This window comes from Corvus hawaiiensis, chromosome 7 (assembly GCF_020740725.1).
Source record: "Corvus hawaiiensis isolate bCorHaw1 chromosome 7, bCorHaw1.pri.cur, whole genome shotgun sequence".
Classification (NCBI taxonomy): domain Eukaryota; kingdom Metazoa; phylum Chordata; class Aves; order Passeriformes; family Corvidae; genus Corvus; species Corvus hawaiiensis.
In genome coordinates, this window is record NC_063219.1 from 38563707 (window position 1) to 38583402 (window position 19696).

The 19696-nt window shown below is 42.1% G+C and overlaps 1 protein-coding gene across 2 annotated transcripts in view; it reads left to right on the forward strand.

Annotated features, from left to right (window-relative positions):
- Positions 1-19696, forward strand: part of MBD5 (methyl-CpG binding domain protein 5) — a 110346-nt gene that overhangs the window by 37217 nt on the left and 53433 nt on the right. For both annotated transcript variants that reach the window (XM_048309971.1, XM_048309972.1), the window contains exon 2: positions 5532-5629. The gene's annotated coding sequence lies outside the window, so the exon portion shown is untranslated. The remainder of the gene's footprint in view (positions 1-5531; positions 5630-19696) is intronic.

The window sequence follows — 19696 nt, forward strand, 5'->3', positions numbered from 1 at the left end:
CACTGCCACAAACCAAAGGGGAATATTTTTGGAACCATCCAAACAGCAGAGGAAGAACATCCTGTTATAAACACAGTGATACTTGCATGGCTAGAAAAATTTTATTCTCTTTTCTTTCTCCAACACAAGAAAATAAACAACAGGGAGCGTTCTCACCCTTGCATTCATTTTTCCTGGTTTGCACATTTTTCGGGAGAACCCTGGCTCCTTGCAGGGTTGGAAGCACTGGGTGACAGCTGACAGGAATTTTGTGTTTCCCTTCCAACTGTGTCACCACCATAGCAGGGATTTGAGGAGGTCACTAAAACTCAACTGTGCCACCACGGTTTTCTGGGAGTAGAGTAAGGCTCTGTCACCTCCACGTGACTTGGGAAGTGAATTACGCTCGGGAGTGTATTTTTGGATACAGGAGATGTTTGGGTGAATGGCAGTGTAGATGCAAAGGGGTCTCTTTTATACCTAGAAATTGCAAAAGTTCTCTTTTTTTAGAGACAGTTTGAATTTGCTGCTGCGTCACCTGAGGTGAGGGACGTGTGAGTGGTCTCTCAGTGGTTATTTTAATGAGTCTGAATTCAGAGAGCACTTGGGTGAAATATGAGTAAATCTCATTACTCTGACAGCGGTTGCCTGACTACAAAGAAAGTTTATATTTAGTAAACCACTCACTCCTGTGACCTAGTTTGCTGTGGATGATAATTTTCTTAGCGTGGCATTGAGCTCACTTTCCCCTGTTCAATTTCCATGAATGAGGGATTCTTCCCATCCCTTGTTTTCTGGGCTACTCAGAAAGGAAGACTCATGGAAGTTAACTCAGTCCATGGGATTTCTTCCCAATATCCCATCCAGCCCTGCCCTCTGGCACTGGGAAGCCATTCCCTGTGCCCTGTCCCTCCATGCCTTGGCCCCAGTCCCTCTCCAGCTCTCCTGGAGCCCCTTTAGGCCCTGCAAGGGGCTCTGAGCTCTCCCTGTGTCCTTCCCTTCTCCAGGTGAACACTCCCAGCTCTCCCACCCCGTGGCCTCTTCTGTGCTCCGTTACACTGTTCAGCTTTAAAGAGAGATTAGCTGCTAAAAAAGTATTTAGGAGTAATCCAGAAAGGAAGAAAATGGAGATATTCGTGTTTGGAAGATAAATGGGATTTCTTTCTGATGTAGTTTGTGTCTCATTGAGGGCTGGGGGATTTATTTCTTCCAGAAATATTTTGGTTCTCAGAAATTTTGATAGCAGTGGGATTTTGCCTGTAGTAAAAGATAAAGTATCTGTTGTCTATATACATAGAGAAAACACATTTGTTTATTCTGTATATTTATGTACATATACTGCATATATATAATGTGGGGGTTAGACTTAAATATGAATAAATAGAGACAAATATCTGGTGCAGAAGCAGTGCCCCACACCACAGCATCCCCAAAACTGCCCTTCCCCAGAATACCAGAAATTAAATTAGTACAATTAGTGAGGCTTTCCTACTTTTAGTTACAATATCTTCTTGTTTTCTAATGGTAATTAGAAAATTCTGTTCTATTGGTGTCAATAAAATGGTAAATAACAGTTAAAAGCAGGATGGAATTCTTCCTTAGGACAATCTTGGAGAAGACTCATCTGTCATGTGATCTCATTAGTCCTTGCTCGCTCATCTCTGACAAAAACAAGCTGACCTGCTTTATTTATTTCTCACTTCAAACTATTAATTTAAAAGAAAGATTGAGGCAGCCTTTTCAGCATTATTGTGGAATAAAAAAGGGAAAACACGCATGTGTTTTCTTCGTTCTTTTCCAGTGGTAGCCTGTGGAACTCAGCTGGATCATGGTAGGGGTTCTGAGCTCGGAGGAGAATCTAGCCCTGCTCATTCTTGCATATTCCTGGTCCTGTCCTCCTCCTGCACTGCAGCCCTCAGGTGTGAAAATACAAACAAAGATCCCTTCAGTGTTTTTCCAATCTGCTGGTCCTTTACAAAAAAACAAAAAAAGAATTAGGAGATACTTCCCTAACTCTGTGTGCAGAGACTGTGTTATGCATCGAAAATTTCTGCTGTTTCCTGCGTGCATTTATCTTGCTGTGGAATAATTTTCATGTGACTGCAAGGATTTTTTCTCACAAACAAGAAAAACACCTCCCAAAGGCAACGGCTGATGGAGATTGCAGAGGCTTTGGAGTGTTTCTGTGTGGTGCATCCCAAATATTCCCTTAGCTAACAGAAAATGATGTGAGATTTTGCACCTGTCTGAGCTGACAGGTTTCTTTTCATTCCTAAACATCTCTAGGAAGCTCAGGCATATTTGTCACCCATGAGATTGAAGAATCATCATGGAATCCTGGAATGGGTTGGGTTGGAAAGGACTTTAAAGCCCATCCAGTGCCACCCCTGCCATGGGCAGGGACACCTTCCATTATCCCAGCTTGCTCCAAGCCCCAGTGTCCAACCTGGCCTTGGATACTGCCAGGCATCCAGGGGCAGCCACAGCTTCTCTGGGAAATCCACTCCAGGGTCTTCCCACCCTCACAGCCAGGAATTTCTAAATTACTTTTGATTGAGTAATGAATTTTCAAACATTTAATAATTATTGTCGTGTGTTCACGCAGTTCAGCTTCTTCAAAGTTGCTACATGGGAATAAATTAAGAAAAATTTATAGGAAGATTCATATCTCAGAAGATACTAAATGTTGAGTTGTAGCTAAAGAAATGTTTTGTCCCCAGTCCAGGAAGAAATTTTTTTTAAAAAAAGAGAAATCAAAACAGATTCTTCCATTTGAGCAGAGACATATGTTTGGTGGGTTGGCACCAGACTAGGATGCAGAATCCTGTAGAACCAACTCTTCATACTCTGGGATATTTAGAGGAACAACATTCAAAATAAGGTGCTGGAGAATATAAGAAAACCAGAAAAATTTAAAAAGAAGAATGGGGAGCACCTGAAGAGCAGCACAAAGGAATTGTAGGCTCCTGGGCTGTGGTGACTAGGAAAGGGTGTTCAGGATCCATAGGGATCTGCTGGATGGGAGTTGGAGCAACCTGGGATAGTAGGAGGTGTCCCTGCCCATGGCAAGGGCTGGAACTGGATGGGCTTTAAGGTCCCTTCTATCCCAAAGCATCCTGGAATTCTGTGGAACTGTGTCTTTATTGGTGTCTGTATCAAATGCCTTTCAGGAATCCACACTGTAAATAACATCATGTGCATTTAAACAGAAAACGTTTAATCTCATCAATAAATTCCCATTAATTGAAGGTGAGATCAGAGTGTCTCCTCCTGGTCTTAGGGTGATGATCATAAAATCAGATGAAGAAAAAATTAAGCACTTGGGTGCCATTCAGCAAAATTAACAGGTCCCAAGAAATTCAGCAGATTCCCTTGAAAGATGTGGTTAAACCCAGAAGAAATTTCTTCCCAGTGCTCTGATGCTCCAAGCCCTTGGAGAAGGCTTAGAGGTTTTGAGAACAAAATTAATGATACCCTTACAATTATTGCAGTTGTTCTGGTTGAGAGTGATGATTAAATCCGATCAGAAATAACATCTGCAGTGGGAACAGAGTTGAAGTATCTGGATTGTGGTTGTGTAGTTCACAAAGAAAATAGAAAATATCATCTATTAACACAAAAGGCAACGTGAGAATGATTTACTTGTCAGGCAAAAAAATAAAATACAGATCTTTTCATGGCACTGAAAGAAATCTGGGGAGATTAAGAACTGAATGGGAAGTCTGAAGCACAGTTGATAGAAAACCTAAACACCAAATTATGTGAACAAAGTCATTTTTAGTGAAGACAAGTCCCAGACACTGAACCACTCTGGAGACTCCAAACAAGAGCTGTTTAGAGTGGCACAATGAAATATTGCATTCTCATCCCAGAGCTGCTCCACATTATATGTTTTCCCTTTAAAATGCCATTTTTCTCTCCAATTCTCAGTCCATTTTCCAGTTTTCAGCAGGTGAGCTTCCTCCTTTGGAGCCACTGATCCAAATTCTGTGCTGAACTCCTTAAAGAAATCTGTTGTTGGATCCTGCCTTGGCTTCTGTACCAGTTGATTCCTTGGACTTCACTGGGTTGGCTTAGAGACCAAATAAAGGACACCAAAGCCAACAGAGCTGTCAAAAAGTGGTGCTGGTTGAACTCGATGATCCTCAAGGCTTTTTCCAACCTTAACTACTGATTCCAAGGGGTTGTAGGTTTTGGCTGCACAGGGCCTGGATTTAAAGGTGATGGGTTTGGGTTTAGGGCTGTTGGGCCTGGAAAAGCCCTCCAAGGCCATGGAGTCCCAGCTGTGCCCGATGCCCACCTTGTCGCCAGCCCAGAGCCCTGAGTGCCACCTCCAGGCGTTCCTTAGACCTCAGTGCACCAACATTTGGTGTCTTGGATTGGGTTGTTCAGTGATGTTGAGCTCATCACCAGATCCTTCTCACCTCTTGTTTCACAGAAACTTCTGTGACTTCCAGGTATTCCTTGAGCCTTCAATTACAAAAGCCACCTTTTTGTGTTCCTCTCCTGCCCCTCAACCCCACCTTGAACCATATCTGGAAATTCACCACCAATCTGCCGGGGCAGCGTCGCTCCCAGTGCCTGCACAGCAGCTTCTTAGGACTTTACTGGCTCATTTTGTGTCTGGAAAGTTTTCCCCACACTGATCCATCACTTCCCAGCTGGGCAGGCGTGGAGGTGCAGGGACAGCCAGTTATTTTCTCAGATGTGCATGAGAAAGAGAGGGAACATAATCGTGGGCAACTTTATTTCAGAGACTGATGTGAGTTATGTCCTCTTCGAGGATTTTACATTTTTGGAAGCTCAACGAAGAGCAGAGTATCCATGTAGATATTCCATAACTTGCTGGTTTCTGGGAGAAGTTGGTTTGAAAGGTGTTTTTCCTCAGGTGATGGAAGTCAGGGGCGTTTTCCTTTGCTCAGAGTTGGATTCCTCCATGGTCTGAGAAAGTCTAAACCAAGTGGAATTGACTGAGAAAAAAAGAAAAATTGTTTACAAGACAAAAACTTTTGGACCTGATGAATTTTGTAGTGATTTAATTTTTTATATTCATCTTTCTGTAGTTACAGGGTTATGAGATATGAAAGCAGCACAAACAAATGATGCTGTGTGGTTTTATTGTTGAATAATTTTATTTTTTAAAAGCATAACTGGCATTTATAGTGACCTTGTCTTAAAGTTACCTTTAATTTCAGTCTAGGGAGGTGATTTAACTTTTCATAATTTATTAGTGCTTATAATATGTCACATTTCAATACTAATTGGTAATTTATTTAATTTAAATTTTAACTCATGGGATCCTTGCTGTTGTTATTTTGGTCTAACAGTGAATTCCCCAAGTCAGGTGTATTTTTATATATATTAATGCAGGGTAATTATCATATTCCTCAAGCAGATAAATCCATTCCTATATATGGCTCTGATGCTTGATTGTTTATGTTTAACAGCAGCTCCCAAATTCATGTGTTGCATGAAATTGTGCCTTTTTAATAAATAAATAAATCAGTATTTAGCTCTCCTGGCTGATTTTCTGCTCTGCTGTTGTTCTGCAGATCCTTGTTGACGATGGTGGTCGCTGGAGGCAGCACTGTTGAAGATTATCTCATTTACAGACAAGATCTCTGAAATCTGTTTCCTTCAGACAGCAAAGGTAACTCAAATAATCCACATTATGCATTTGTCTAGCAGTAGTAAGTTGGGTTTTGACCTCCAAAATTGAACCACGGCTGAAGTTTGGGAATCTGACCACTCTGCCAACTTTTAACCTCTTTTTTAATGTTTATTTATTCTAAAGTGAAAAATTATCTCCATGGAAAGAGCTCAGTTTCTTCTCCTCCTTTCAGTCACAAGAATATGAGTCCTTCCTTAGCTTCTCCTTTTTCCTGCGTTTGATGTTTTTCTTTCTTTTTCTTTTCTCGTGAGTTTTCTCACCTGCAGATCAGTTACAATATTTTTGTGGTACTGATGAGACCCAGCACTACCTTAAAACCTGAAGAGTAATTGAGGGTGGGCCTTATGCCCAAAAAGACAAAAACTAGGTGAAAAAAGGGTAGAACAGTGGTCAATCTCTTGAAGGTTTCTATAGAATTTAAAAATGTGACTTCTTTAAATTAAATACTGAAAGCACAAATCTGATGTGTCCTGTGCCATTTATTTTCTCTGCATGTGTTATTTATCATCAATGTGTGGTCTTCTGAGCCAAATAAATGTGAGGATATTCAGGAGAGTTTTGTTTATGTATCATTTTTTCCTATTTTGAAACTAACTCAGTATAACACTGTAGGTAATATGGGACCATTTTTTTTCTGTTATGGAAGTAGAGCTAATTTTCCCACTCATTATCTGCTGTTAATTTAATGTGTGGCAATATCTGAAATTTAGTGCTGATTATGGCAGTAGATTTTTGGTTAGCAGTACAGCTCATCTATGAGCAAACCAATTAAGACATCATTTCAGAATATAATTGAGCTCCTAATGGAGCACTTGAATTCACTGGGAATTTACATATTTGCTTTTCTTTGCTGTAGCAGAGAGGTCCAAAATGAGGCTACAGCTTCAGTTTTGAACTTCTGGAGGCACCAACTCAAGCTGAGGCTTTTCAAAGTCAAGCCTGTAAAATGCTCTTGAATAAGGGCATGGATAAATTCGTGGATAAGCTCCTTAATGCTCATATCTGAACTTTGGATGGCTCTTGGGAGCTGGGAATTTGAGGAATCAACCTCCACTGTTCTTAGGGTGCTGACGCCCAGGTGATGCTCTGATGCAGCACAGTTAAAACTGACTTAAACACAAAGTTCATCCAGTGTTTGTAATAAATTTTTTTCTTTTACTCATGTCTGGATCTGCTGGGAAAGGGCTCATTCTGCAAATCTTTATAGTACATATCTTTATAATACATATATAATATATATAATCTCTATTTTCAAGCAGCATCAATAGAGAATTCGTGGAAGTGCTTCGTTAGCCCAGACAAATTAAGTGTCTCATTTATGGAGTCTTTGAAAATGAAGTTAAAAAGTGAAGGCAGTTCTCTTCCCTTCTCATTTTCCCTTAGTTTGGGGATTTTTTTGACCCTCAGAAGGAAGATTTTTACATTGAAAAGACAAACAGAGCTGATAGAGGTTATTGATACCTCTGCCTTATTGAGGGGTTGGGTTGGTTTTGTTGTCACTCTTCCCTTCCAGGATAGACCTTTGCATATGTTTTTATTTGTTCTAAAATGGGAATCTACACCAGTTGGTGAAGGAAAACCAAATGTTTTGGGGGAATAATTATCAAAGTCTGTGTTTGGGTTCCGAAAAAGCCTTTTTTAATGTGAAAAACTAGGGCAGAGAAAGTGGTTTTCTCTGTAAAGTTCCTGTTCTACTGGTTATTTCCTGAAAGTTTTAATATGTAAATGATGATAAACCTCAGGATGCTTCAGTGAAATCCAAGAAAACATTTAGTTCTCATTCTCAGCATCTTAGCTTGTTTTTTGAACTCTTTTTTTCCCTCCACTAAAGTGCTCACAGCTGTACAGGTACTGCAGCCACTGCTGCTGTTCCATTTGATCTATTTTTAAAGGCAGGGCCTCTGTGGATGGAATCCACATTCCTGTGGAGCCCAGTATTCCCAAACCTTCCTGACCCTGCCTCACCCCCTCAGACCTCGTGCATTATCTTTAATTATATGATAATATGCTATTTTCCTCCATAGGAAACCCTTCCATTAAATAGATGGAATTTAACCAGCAATCCGCTGGCTTTAATTGTTCAATCCTTCCTTCCTCAGTAATGTCCAAGCCTTTCCCTGCAGATGGAATTCACAATTTGCCTTCGTGCTTTACTGCACCTTTTAGCAACAGGTGCTAATTTTTGGAGAATCCCACACTGGTTTAGGTTGGAGGGGACATTAAAATTCATCCAGTTCCATGGCAGGGACACCTCCCACTATCTCAGGCTGCTCCCAGCCCCATCCAGCCTGGCCTGGGACACTGCCAGGGATCCAGGGACAGCCACAGCTTCTCTGGGAATTCCATCCCAGACCCTCCCCACTCTCCCAGCCAGGAATTCCTTCCCAATCTCCCACCCATCCCTGCCCTCTGGCAGTGGGAAGCCATTCCCTGTGTCCTGTCCCTCCATGCCTTGTCCCCAGTCCTTCTCCAGCTCTCCTGCAGCCCCTTTAGGCCCTGCAAGGGGCTCTGAGCTCTCCCTGGAGCCTTCTCCTCTCCAGCTGAACATTCCCAGCTCTCCCAGCCTGGCTCCACAGCAGAGGGGCTCCAGCCCTGGGAGCAGCTCCATAGCCTCCTCTAGGCTCCTCCAGCAGCTCCATGTTTTCCTTGTGCTGGGGGTAAATCCAGCATTATTAACACGGAAACCTGGCTCTGCAGAGCTGGGAGGATGAGTGGGGTTTGCACCTGTTTATCTTTTTAAACCTGAGACATTCTAGCAGTGCAATAACTGACAGCCACATCCAGTGCCCTGTGCCACCCCCAGCTCCAAGCCTTGTTGTCTCTGAGGAATTCCCGAGCCGTGGAATGGCGGGACCGTGATGTGGCACTGTCCAAACCCCAGAATTGATGGAGCTGTTTGATTCCCGTGCAGCCTGTGACACACAGAGCCTTGGCTCTGCTCACACTCTGCTCTCTGCATGGCCTGGCTCCCAGCTCTGTCATTCCCGAGGTTTGGGTTGGGGTTATCCTAAGGCAGACAAGGAGCAGGGTTGTGTCCCATCAGTTCTCTCCTCAGCCTGTTTTTCCTGAATTGCCATGAAAAGCAAGGAGCCCGGTTGCCTTTTCTGAAGCCCTGATGTTTTTCTCAGAACAATCAATTTTCTGTCTCGCTCTGTCTTCTTTCCACATGAAAGGCTTGGAGTTGTGTGAAATTCCCAAGGTACTCTCTCTAAAGCAAGGTATAAACGAATTCTACCTTCTTAAATTTAATAAAAGGAGACCTACTTAATTTGAATTTTTTTTTTTCTACAGAAATTATTTAAAGGATTTGGGTTAAAAAAAAAAAAAAAAAGACATTTTCCTAATGTTGCTTTTCAATATCACAACTTTTAGGTGCATTTTAGAGCCAAATTTTCAAAGTACATTTTAAATGTAATAGATTTGATAAGTTGTTCCCTGCCTGAGCAGAAATTCTTGTACGACTTCTGCCAAGTTTTTGCACAGAGCAAGAAGTTTGTTTTCCATGATCCCCATTTCTCTTCCAGCTGCTCCTTCTGAAATTGAATTATGGGCTGACGTTTTGAATTTTTCCTTACACAGATATTGTAAATAAAACTCACCCACTACAAAGGCTTTTCATTTTGAAAAATTGGAGCAGCAGGCACCCTGAACAAAAGGAAATGTTCCCAACCCTTCTTTTATTGTAACCAAATTAATCAAGCTCAGGGAGTTAGCTGCAATTTCAAAGTTAAATGTTTAAGTAATGCAAAACTTTCTGATCCTGCAGTGTCTCTCTCTTTAAAATTCATAACAAAATTGTTACAGGTTTTTTTTTAATAGTTAATTTTTCTTAGCAGAGCTAAAGATTGGCTTCCTACAGCCCCAGGAACCTGGATACCTCCAGAAAGTTTTGAGGTTCTTGGGATATCTCCAGAAAATGTTGAGGGTTTTGATTATTTCAGTCTGTGGTATTAGAAAATGCTACAGATCTCCATCCTTAGGTTTTCCTGTAATATCACAAGAAATTTCTGTGAAGTAATAGCTGCATCTTTTTGCTGGAAGTGCTGCTGATTTAAAATAACAGATGAGAGCTCCTGTCATTATTTATTAATTATAAATAATATTTAAAAGAAGAATGTACAGTGTAGTACTTAAGATAAACTGAATTATTCTTTTCTGTTGAAACCCCAAACCAAACTCAGATCTTTGATTTTTGTTTTAATAATTCCTTCAGGAAAAAAAAAGGAAGCTCAAGGGCAGAAAATTTAAAATGCAGCTGTTAATGAAAACCTAAGAAAATGGTGTTTCTTACATGAGGGTGTCCTGAAAGGTTGTGAAGAGATTGGTTTTTTCATTTTGCTCTTCAGTTTTGTTTTCTTCTCCCCTTCCTATCAGTTCACATCCTTGGAGGGCCACTATCATGGTGAAGAATGTATTGAAATGCTTAAGGAAAGCATTATCATTTCTGAGATTCTCAACTGCCCTTCTCCTTGAAGGATCCCAGTCCAGGGAAATGCTTGAAAATTAAAACCAGGGATGCTTTTAAAATCAAACACACCAAGTTTCTGAAGAAAAGAGCCTCTCTTCCTCTCAAAACCTGTGGTGATGCTCCAGAGCTGAACACAAAAAGGGTTATTTTTAATTTTTACCACATTCCTGAAAAGTATTCCTGAGAGGTAAAGATCCTCACCAGTGTGGGTCAGCAGTTGCCACAGCTGGCTTTGGCTCAGCCTCCCAAACTAAGTTTGGATCACTTCAAAGGATTCATCACATTTCTTTGAGGTTTCATCACAGAATCATAGAATCATTTAGGCTGGAAAAGACCTTTAGGATCATGGAGTCCAACCATAAACCCAACCCAAGTCCACCAAGTCCACCCTCAGTTTATTGGTGCTGTTCTGAGAGGGGGGGCAAAAGCAGCCGAGTTTAGGAGAAGGGAAGGTGAACTAAAGCTTCTATTCCAAAACTCATCAAAAGTGAAAATATCTCCTCTTTTTTGGTCAGTCCTTAATCCAGGACATGGATCCCAGTGTGCATTTTCCATGGGAAATGGAATCTATTTGAGGTGCTCGTTGTTTAGATGTTAGAAAACAAAATGCTCTTGTTTTCATACCACACAAATGGGAGTGTTCACTGGTGAATCTTCATGTGTTTGATAATAAATAGTTCATGAAGAAGTAGCTCCAGGAGTGAATTCTTGTTTCATTCCTGTCACAACAAGAGAACAGCAAATGGAGAAGGAAACCTGGCCACAGGTGCCCCTTCAGTAAAAGGAAAACCAGTATCATACATGTTGTAGATATTATAATGTCTATTTAACCTCTCCTAAATAATTCTAACAGCAATTTTTTTATGCTGCTAATTTTTGTTTGGAAGTTTTATACTTTTGCCAGTGTAGACATTTATGTTGGTTCAGGCCTTTATTTTTTTTTTTTCTTTAAGTTTTCTTATTATCTGCAGCACAATTTGAGCGTTTGAGTGGCAGCGAGTGACATTTGCAGAGGACAGATCCTGTAGGCAAATGAGCAGGTGACAGGAGGCACAATGGCACTCAGGAATAGTCTGACACGTGGGTGTTCCGACTGGAGGATCCTCTTTGTGTTCAGTGAAGTTCTCATGGAGTAGCTTTCAGTGATATTGTATTCTCAGAGTATAGAATTCAATATATACCCATCACACACAGGCTTCAGCTGGGGCTCTTGACGCCATTTCTGGTATCATTCTGCCTTGCAATACCATTTAAAGTGCAAAAAGCTGAGTAAACTGCCTCTGAGTGTTGTGTCAGAATGATATGCACGTGCCTTGATCAGGTTAATATTTATTCTGTTGATTGTGATCCTTGGAAAACAGTTACTGGGAACTGGTGATGGGAGAGAAAGCACTTTGTTCCTGCAAAGGGCACTTTAAAACTCACTGCCAGTTCACTTCTGTTAGGAAACTGCACAACTTGTGTCTTCCAGTGAAACAAGTTAGCAGATCCCTGATTCAGGTGATGCTAGTTAAAAAAAATAAAGCCACATAAACAGTATTTGGCTGATTTTGCTGTTTGTCGGTGATACTATTAAGGCTGTGGGTAGCCCTGGTCTGCGTCCCTGCAGATCTGTAGAATCCAGCTCTTCTACAATGTCTCCTCTTGGAAAGGATAGTGACGATTTAAAAGTGAGCCAGGCACCTTCCTGAGAACGAGGGTATAAAGTCTGGGGGTTCCTACCAAGTGTTTTTCCATAATTCAGTTGGTTTTTCTCTTTCTTAGCACTTAAAAAGCTTCTTTCTAATGCCTTTTCAGTGGAAATTATGTTTATGAACTAGTCCATGTACAAAAACGATTTTTCTGATTTGTCTTAAATTCCATTTCCTTGATGATCTAAAATCTAAAATACATTTCAAGCCTTTAAAAATAGAACCACAGGAGGGGACAAGTCCCTGCTTTGACACAGATGTTTCTGCAGGAGGGCCAGTGCCCTCAGATTATCGTGATGGTCCCATCTAAACATATTTAAAATATGAAATTACACATTCTCCATGAATAGTTTTGATTTGGGTTGCAGGAATGTGGAGCTGAAATTCCAGTTAAAGATGGATTATAATTATGAAGGACCAGCCTGGCTGCAGCTGCAGGGACAGGGATAGGACATGCTGATGAGACTGGAGAAGGAGATGGGAATCACACACCTGTTCCCTGGAAAAACAGACTCTGAGAGCCCATGTTTAATGCCCAAAGTTTTATTTGAGTAGTTTGTGAAGAGGGGAGTGTGGCTGGTTGATGATAAAATGCTTTCAAACCAGGAATACTTGTTGGGAAAGCTGTCCTGGAGTGAAGATGGGAGTGGGGCCCTCACTGGACATGGGTTGTGTGGTTGTGTCTGACATCTCTGGAGCTGCTCCCTACAGATTTTGAATTCCTGCCCCAGACAGGTCCTTTTTCTTTCCTAGGCATCTAAAGGAGAGTGAGGAAGGGCTCTGGGGTGACACTCCAGTTCCTAGAGGGGCTCCAGGAGAGCTGCAGAGGGACTGGGGACAAGGGATGGAGGGACAGGACACAGAGAATGGCTTCCCAGTGCCAGAGGGCAGCGATGGATGGGAGATTGGGAAGGGATTCCTGGCTGGGAGGGTGGGCAGGCCCTGGCACAGGTTATCCCCTGGATGTCCCTGGATCCCTGGCAGTGTCCAAGGCCAGGCTGGACATTGGGGCTTGGAGCAGCCTGGAATAGTGGGAGATGTCCTTGCCAAGGCAGGGGTGGGAATGGATGAGTTTTCAAGCCAATCCCTTCTGGGATTGCGTGGATGTTAAAAGCCAAAGGCCAGAAGACAGCGCAGTGACTGTTCCCTGCCTTCGTGCAGCTCCCGGACTATCACCTTTCACAGACCCTGGATCACAGCTCTCTGATCTTGTTTCAGAGCCTGGAAGTGACAGTGAGCTCACCACAGCACCTAGAAAATGGTTTCCATATTCATTACCTATCATAGTAACAAATTGCATTTTATATAAAATGAATGCTCTTCTACCTCTCATCTTCATCATCTCAGAGATCTTGTCCAACTTCAACCATTCCATGATCTGGACTGAAATATTTTCTCTGTGTTTTATACATATTAAATCCTTCCTAGCTGTACTTCTGCTTGTTGCTGTCGCAGTCCTTTATTCTTCCTGCACGTCCCTCAGCTGCACATGTGCTTCAGCCTTTCCTTGCACTACTTGCAATGAGGAAAAACGATGCCAACTGGGAAAAGTTTGTACAAGACATTTGTGTGGAAATGATCTCCCAACCCAGGAGCTGAGGAGCACAGCCCAGTGTCCTCCTGCTATGGCTCTGTGGCATGAAATTGATCTATAAAATCCTAAGTTTGTAGCTGCACTCCTGATGTGCCTTGGTTTTTTATCCCCTAAATTACTGATAGACACGATGTGGTAGATTTTAAATAGGGTTTTTTTCAGAGGCTGAAACATTTCTTAAATAGTTAAACAAATAAATAGTTAAGCACCAAATTCTGAGGGAGAAAAACTGGCATTGCTGTGTATTCAGAGCCTGTGCTCCAGGTGTGGACTGACAGAATTCCAGCACAGTCTGTCCTCTCCCATGATGGAGAAGTTCTGGAGGAAGAGCTAAAACCATAAGTGATTTTTGGGTTCAGGTCAGGGGGATTACATTTCTGGCTGGAGGGAAAGAAGGGTCTGACTTCCTCCTCTGTGATCAATCCCTAAATCCAGAAGTAAGTATGTAAGAGGCTGAAACCAGTTTAGCCCCTCAGCCTGGGAAGTGAACTTGGGAAGTGGGATGAAGGGAAGGGAGGCAAAGAGAGGTTGCAAGGATTACAGACCCTTACTTGTTGGAATAGCAGGGCTGTGCTCCTTAAATTTTAGCTTAGATTCAAGTTCATGGAATATATACAGTAATGGGATTTATTCAGTAAAAAGGGAGGGAACAACCCCCAACCACAACGTACAAAAGATCTGGTGGACTGACACAACAGTAAATTATTTGTTTAGGTGGAAATAGAAATTTATAAAACATGAATCTAGGATTGAACTATGTTCTAGCAATGAACTAAATGAGGTGATTTAGTGATGATAAAAAGGTGATTTTAAAGCAGACAGATTGAGGATTGTCCAACTGCAGTTGCTGAACCCTGGAGTCCTGACTCTGTGGGAATTGATGGCAGAGCTGAAAAAGCATTTCAGTTACCTGCCCAGATTACAGAATCACAAACACAGCCCTGTCATGACTGGATTTCATGGTTCCATTCCTGAATTTCAGTGTTCCATTCCTGCATTTTGGATTGGCCTCTCACTCCAAATACCTGACTCTTCTCCTGCTTTTCAAACATTTAGGTAACTCTTTGTCAGGTTTTGCAAGATGAGCTCTAGGACAGAGATTCCAAACCAGTTAAATTCCTTCTTACTGTCCTTGAACTCGGCTGAAACATTGTCAATGCTGAGGCTATCCCTGTCACTCATTTCCATGATTCTATGGCTCCAACAAGAGGTAAAAAATAAACATTTTGGAGGAGCATTGAAGGTGTTTCTGATGACGTTTTCTTGTGAAGATCTAGAGAAAATAAACATGAATTCTTCTGTCAGTAGGTTTTGCAGTAACACCTGCAGCTTGATGATTTAAGTTCAATAAATTACTTAATTCAGGGTTTGGTCAACAAAAGTGAGTGGTGGGACAACCTGTGGCACATCTGGATTTGTCCAGATGGATCTTGAGTTTGTCCACAGCAGCTCAAGGCCTGACAGTAAAAGAAAACACAGAATGTTTCTAAAAGCTCAAAGCTCAGAATGCTGAGTTGATGCTTTCAAGACTAGAAAGCAAAATAGTACAAAAAACTCACAAACCTGATCTGTGCTTCTAAAGAAAATGCACTAAAATAGCTGAAAACCTTCAAGGCACCCTTTGAACATTAGAAAAAACTTGCATTTTATCTCCTTTTCACTCAAAGGCGTGGTCTTGGTGTGGTTTCAAATGCAAATGTTGGTGATCTCCAGGGCCTGGATGCTTTTTCCCTTTGACATTTCCTAAGCACCTAGTGCTGGCTGCTTAATTAGGGTGATTTAATTTTTTAACGGCTTTCAGTAGGTTTCACATATGGTACCTCTGGATGGATTTTGACAGCAGTACGAGATTGAAGGCCTTTGGCCAGTCCTTTGCAGGAATCAAACTGTCTCTTCATCTGTTGTTGTTTCAGTGGTTCACGAGAACCAGTCCAAACTCAGCTTTAGGGATTCGGGAGCTGGGAGCAGAGCTTTCCTCATGTCTCTTGATTCCCTTGGAATTACCCAGAGCTGTGCTGGTGCCTGGTGGCTCCCTAGGAGAAGGATTCCCTTCAGTGGGAAGTTTTGTTGGGATGTTTGGGAGCAGGACACCAACGTGTGCTTTCACCATGGACCCTGGCAGGGTGTGGGCAGCGATTCCCAGTGCTTCACATCCCAGATTATCATGGAATGGCTTGGGTTGGAAGGGACGTTAAAGCTCATCCCATTCCATCTCTGCCACGGGCAGGGACACCTTCCACTATCCCAGGCTGCTCCAGCCTGGCCTTGGACACTGCCAGGGATCCAGGGACAGCCCCAGCTTCTCTGGGAACCTGTGCCAGGGCCTCCCCACCCTCACAGGGAAGATGCCAAGGCTCCTAACAGGTGTTTATCCAGGAGGAGATATTCCTGAGGGAATCAGTCTGGGAAAACTCATGCTCATTAGGTGGTTAAAATTACCAGGATTTGCAGTGTTCCAGAAAACACTTCCAGAAAGAAGTTTGGTAGCTGATAACTTCACAATTAACATTCCAGAAATCTCTCTGGCATCTCCTGGAATGCAGCTGAGCAGCAATATCACTTTTTGTGTAAAAACCAGAAGAATATGTTAAATTGCATTGCTGTTACACCAAAAGCTACCAAAAATAAATGGGATGCCTGTTCCTTTTTGTCCCTTCCATGGAACAAAAACTAAGCCTAGAGTTATGTTCTATCCGTGGCACTCTGTTAAATCCAGCAGGGATAGAGAGGAAAGGAAACACATTGTCCCTGTTAGACTTTTCAGTGGTTTGAGAGAAAAAAAGGCACTCTAGTGTTCAGTGGAAGGAGAAAATGAGCCTTGCTTTGGGTGCTGGAAGCCCAACAGTTAAAAATACAAGAAACCTTGCACTACTGCAAATCCTGCTCAGTTAAAGGGAACGTGGCAATTCTAAATCTTCTGTCCCAGGAAATCAGCACAGTTTTGAAATGTGTACAAACTGAAAACAATCTATGCCAGAACTCCTTGTGCTACTGCCAGCTAAAAGCAAGGAAGAAAGGGAAAAAAAATGAAATTGATGGGTTTCAAAGCTGATAATTGTGCTTGAGTGCTGTGGCTGTAAATCACTGAATGGCTTTTCCTTGGATACAACAGTCACTGCATGTAAATGTACTCATGGTGCCTTTGCAAGAGTACAAAATACCTGAAATCCTCAATTCCAGTTATTAAAATACAACCTGATGCAACATTTCACCATTTGCCTTAACCTGAGATGATTCTGTGAATGTCAAATACCATCATGCTGAGGGAAATCAAAATTCATGCACAACATGATGGCAGAATGTGTGACCTTAACTTCAGAGCAGCACAACGTGTTAAATTATCTTGCTGTAGTTCCAAAAAGCTTCATGGATTAAGTTTTTTAGAGTGTTACTCTTCAAGAGTGGGGAATTTTAAAAACAATTTTCAATTCTGTGTGAAGAGACTTTTCAGTTTGGCTCAGCTTCTCCAAAATAATCTCTCAAGTCCCTGCCTGAGTCTGCAATCATTTTGGGCAGAGAAAATCATTACTCTGAAGGTATGTTGGATCTGTTCCTCAGGATGACTCCACACCCCTGGTTACGTCCATGGCCCTTCCCGAGTCATCTTCTGTTGCTGATCACACAAAAATTTGGAAGTAAAGCTTAAAACAAGCTTCTGTTCCTTTTTATTGGTTTTGTGTCTTCTGTATTCAGAAAGAGCAGCTGGAAAATGCGCTACAAAAACGGATTTTTATCAAACTTACTGGCAGAATTTATCCAGAGGTACAGAAATTGGAAAGAATTGTACAGAAATTCATGGAATCACAGAACCGTTTGGGTTGGGAGGATCTTAAAGCTCATCCCATCCCACCCCTGCCATGGCAGGGACACCTCCCACTGTCCCAGAGTGCTCCAAGCCCCAATGTCCAGCCTGGCCTTGGGCACTGCCAGGGATCCAGGGGCAGCCCCAGCTGCTCTGGGCACCCTGTGCCAGGGCCTGCCCACCCTCCCAGCCAGGAATTCCTTCCTAAATTTATTTTCAGCTTTGAGACTTTTTTTGCAAAGCCCAGGCTGCCATTTAGGGTGTGGTTGCAACAAATTTAGAGCTCGTTGTGGGTTTGGGGTTTGGACCAAGACGATTAATTAAATTAATGAAGCAGAAGGGATGTTTGTGCTGTCACATTAATTCTGCCACAAAACGATGTGTTTACAGCAAGTGGGCAGAAACACTGATATAAAATATTTTGGTAAATAGATGTAACAATAGGCCTTGATAATTTGAGGAATGTGAGAATACAGTGTTATTTCTGTGCAGGTGAATTTATATTTTCTGTATTTCATGTTTCTTTGGACAAATAAACCAAAAGTCTCTTAGGGAAAAACCTTGGTTTAAGCTGCTCTTTTTTATCAGCTGCCTAAAATACTTGAAGGCTCTGAGGTACAAACGTTTGTTACCCTCCTGTGTTCACCATCCTGTGCTCAGTTGGGCTGACCTGCAGCCCTGACTTACAGCCAAATCATTTGGTGTGTCCATTTACTACATTTTCCTGTTTTAGGATAAATTCTTACCTTGAGTAAGTTTACACAGCTTTGTAGTGAAGCCCTAATATGCAAAATGAGCATCTACCTGCACGAGTCGATTCTTAATTCTGGTGGTTTAACCAAGGACATGTTTATAGTTCAAAAAATAAATAATTCAGGAGCCTGGATCTGGCTTCTGTTGACTTTTTGTGACCCTACTTAAGATTTACTAATTCAGTCCTTCCACTTAGTACCAGTTAACTGTTACCTGCAAGGGCTTGAGTTGAGGAAAGACCTGGGCACTGTTATTTGTAGCTGTTAATGCAGAATATCGAGGGTATATATAATATAACATATCTGTTATGAGGCTGCTAAAAGCTCTGGATGATGCCACAGAGCAGGAATTCAACTGATGTAAAATCTTATCACTAATGATGTTAAAGGTGCACAGATCTCAGTTCATGGAAAATTAAAGATGCTCTTACTGGTTTTCAGGCTGTCTTGATACTAGGGAGAAATTATTGAATTATTAAGGAATAATTCTTGTTGTCCAAACTAAATGTTTCCATCTGTTCTCTGCAGTTGAGCAGGAGCTAAAATAGGCATTTTCTGTGCTCTGGTGCCATTTACAGAATGGCTTCATTTTATCTCTATGTTCAAAACCATCTTTTGTTGGCATTCTCTAAGACTTTGGTTGCTCAAATGAAGGTCCTGTTCCTCACACTTGTTGATCACGTTCATCCAAAGAGAGGGCAAAAGTAAAATTCCAATTTGAGGTTATTTTAGGTCCTGGTTTTGTTTAGGTTTGGTTGCCACGTTTGCACATTCACACATTCCGAAAAAGCAGATTGACATTTCCTCCCCTGGCATAGTGCTGCCATCCCTTGAAAGGCAGTTTCAAAATCCAACCAAGTTCTTTCTGTATGGAATTATTTTCAGCTTTGAACTTTTTGGAGGTGGCGGGACCATTCAAATCCTTCAAATTGGGCTTGGTTTGGATCAGCTCAAAAAAACAGAGCCCAAAAATACTGAAATACAGGAGAGGCTGGTTGAAGGAGCAGCAACTCTCAGGGCTTGTAAGGTAAGGAAGAAGTTTCTGGGTGAAGAACACATCCAGGCATTGGAGTTTCTGTGTTCCTGCTGAGGAAGACAGATCGCAGTACAGATCCCCATAGTTGGTGACATTCCCAGTGCCGTAGCTGGCGTTCCTGCCCCTCAAGGTCCTGCCAGGTCACATCCAACTACCTGGACCTGGCATGTCCAGCTTGTTACGCATCAGACCAAGGCTGCTTCCCAAAATTTGGGAGGAGGTCTCTCAGAGCTGCCAGACTGAACTCAGCTTTGCAGGAAGCTGGAGGGCCCTCACTCTCAGCTTATTGTCAGTGCCGGAGCGCTCAGATGGAGTAGGACTCTTCCCATCTCCCAGGTCAGGGTTGCCAGGGGATCTGATTGTCCATCAATTCCAATCTCACATAATTCTGGAGGAATTTCAAGTTTTTCTCCCTGAACGGATGTCTTGGACTCTCTTTGGGAGATGGAGTCTCTCATCTGGAAGCTCCCGTTAACTCCTTCCTGCCAGACCTTTGAATTAGGGAAGTTTGCAAGTGCAGGAGAGGAAACAAAAGCTTCAGGGGTCAGAAACCTCATCTTTTATTATGCCTGAAGTCAGAGAGTGTAAAAAACAGGCTGAGAATGAAGGAACTGGGACACTTTAATTGTGGTTTCTGTGAAGGAGGAAAAATTCAGTCATTAAATTGACATTTTGCAGTTGGCTGTTCTTAGAGCCATACAAA